This window comes from Lipotes vexillifer, unplaced genomic scaffold (assembly GCF_000442215.2).
Source record: "Lipotes vexillifer unplaced genomic scaffold, Lipotes_vexillifer_v1.1 scaffold252, whole genome shotgun sequence".
Taxonomy (NCBI): domain Eukaryota; kingdom Metazoa; phylum Chordata; class Mammalia; order Artiodactyla; family Lipotidae; genus Lipotes; species Lipotes vexillifer.
Window position 1 is genome coordinate 395,262 of NW_006773367.1, and position 3,012 is coordinate 398,273.

Genomic DNA, 3,012 nt, shown 5'->3' on the forward strand with positions numbered 1-3,012 from the left:
TGGCTCTTTCCCTAGAGCCTCTGAAGCTTTGCATCAGGGTTATATATTCTCATGCCACCTTCAGTTTTCCTCTGTGATCCAAGTGGTTGTGGGAAAGACAGCAGCCCCCCATTGGGATGGGGGTGCAAGTTTCCTAGAATAGGGGCTGCAGGTATATCAGGCCACTCAACTCACAGCAGGAAAGTAGAGGGCATTTTCTTGGTATATTCTACAGTACCTAGCAAAAAGTAGGTGCTTAATAAAGAGGTCATGATAAAGATAATTCTCAACCCAAAGAAAACTTCCAATGGAGGAAATTTTAGACAGGCCGTGGGTGGAGGAAGACATATTTTTGTGCAAGTGTCCTCCAAATAATGTTACAAAGATGCTTTCTTCCTTCCTTGGGTTGCCTCTGGGAAACAAAGTGTACATACTAATCCCCGTAAAAGTATTAGAGATGAAAGCTGGAAGCTTCCTTACAGCCTTGCATGTGTGCATATGTATTTATTTAATGCTGAGTCGGTATTAAATGTGGTCCTGAGCAGCAGGCTTATAATAGCTTTCAAAGTCAATTATGGGCTGAAAGAAATCAGGGTAACAATGAGAATTATAAATCAGGTCTAAAAGAAATGTGATCTGTTCAGCCTTTCTCATCTGTCAATTTAGAAGAAATGCGTGTTAACTGCAGATTCTGACAAACTAATCTCGTTTGGGACAGGAGGAGCTGAAGCTGTCTATTCATCCTTATCCCCCAGTGCCTAGCACAGGGCTTGGCATGGTCGAGGCATATGCATAAATAGCTGTTATTCCATGCTAAAATAATAATATTTTGAATATATTTGGTTAATAAGATATATTATTTAAAATAATTTCACTCAATCTCTTTAGTTTTTGCGTGTAGTTAGTAGAACATTTATAATCGCATGTGAGGTCCTCACTGTATCTCTGTCAGGCTGTGCTGCCCCACAGAGTTGGGGGTGGGCTGTGGGGAGCAGCTGGTGGGAAAAGAGAACAGCTCTACTAGCTGTAGGGCTGTCAGACCCACCTTCAGGCTGGATGTCAGAGCTGGGAGAGACAATATAGGCCATCTCTGCTGACTTCCTACTGCCTGTGAAGAGACTGTTCGGGTGGACCACCTGTACTGCTCAGGCGGGTCTACCAGAAGTCAGAACTGTGAAGGCCAGGCCACACCCTTCTCCATGCTCCTTCCAGGCGGTGCCCTTGTCTGACCATTTACTTCAAGGAGTCAGTGACTGCATGTGTTCCCCTCTCAGGAGCATCTGTGTTTCTAACAACTTTTTCAACTAAAAAAGAAGTGTCCAAGGTAGACGATTTAGAAAACAAAGAAAAGATCCAGGAAAAATCATTAAATATCCGTAATCCTATCCCCCAGGAAAAATAAGAGCAATCTTATATTGAACTTTCTATACCAGATACCATTTGAACTGCTACATATATCGTATTTCACCAAAACTAAATCACCAATGAGTGTAAGATGCAACTCTCCTCTATGAAACAGCAAGAGAAGGAAAGAAGTTAAACACTGACACAATGATTCCCTCTCACTTGGAATTTCCCTTCAATACTTAGTTTAGAAAAAGTTCTTTCAGATTTATTTAGGCTTGGAGATGCACTGTGAATTGCTGTTCATATGTAGAAAGGGAAATGAGCAAAACGAAATGATTGAGGTATTACTAAGCTTTTTCACATTCAGAGTCATCAACATTTGTTTTGTTTCCACGCAATTTCTCCTGTGACAATAAGAATGTCGGGAACACAGTCAGTTTTGAGAGAGTCCGTACGGGAACTAAAAGTCCCTTGTCCTGGACGCTGAATCTGGCTTTGCAAATTATGCAGAACTCGTCCACTTTTGGTTCCGGCTTCCAGAACACTACAAGACACGCTTGGCTCTACCCCTCACCTACCTTCTCTCCACAGCCATCTGGTTCCTAGAAACTAAGAATGCTCCCCTGTTGTCGCCAGGATTTTCTTCCATGTGCTGATATCCATCCTGCAAATGTGGTTGCTGGAACGTTTTTGTTGTTGTTGCTGGAATTTTGATGTTTTTCCAGGTGTAAGAATAACAGAATGATGTCTCACCAACCGTAAACTGAGATTCCATTAGTGGTGAGGATTTCAGATATGCAAAAAAATGGAAAATGGTGTGTCTTAGGGTCAGGAAAATGGGATATAGTATATTTATTTTTTCTCACAGGAACACTCTAAGATAGTGTTCGTGAAAACAATATTCCATTTTATAGATGGAAAAATTCAGGCACAGAGAGGTACAGTAACTTATTCAAGATCACAGTATTTAACACTTATGAATATATCTCAGAAGCACCAAGGTGTTTGTATGTACACTAACGTTTATCACAGCATTTTCTTGCCAACTGGGAAGATCGTGTTTTTTGAAATCTCTAGAATAGGAGAATTTTGTAATCAAAATCTTAAGACCTTATGGGGGAAAATAAGGTTACGAGTACTAAAGTTATGAATAAACATATGCAAAACTTTATAATATTCCTATGTTCACTAAAATAAAACAAAGACAGAATATTTTCAAGATCTCAATCCTCAACAGTTTTAAGCATACTTTAAAAGTTTTCTTTTCTTTTATTGCAGATAAAACACCTGCTAAGAGGTACTTTCTGTTTTTCAGTGTGTCTCTCCATCCAAATGTTCACAGTTTGTCTTACTTAAGACTCAGAATGGTGGAAAATATTCAGCTTTTGGACCACTCTATGTTTCTAGAAAAGCATAATAACTTGAATACTTAAAATTTAAAAAAAATTATCAACCTGAATTTGATCTACTCAGTTTACCATGGGAGAGTTGCTGTTTCACAGCTATCCTATCTCCAATACTTGATTACAAAATTTTAAATAGGTTCTGTTTTAAACTTTTCCTATGAAAATTCTACTCCTGGAGCTCTTTTTAAGCCTTGGATTATTGTGCAGGGTGTTTCAACAAAGGACAATGTTCTTCATCATTTGTAACCTTAGAATTTTAAGTTGCATGAAATTTCAGCAG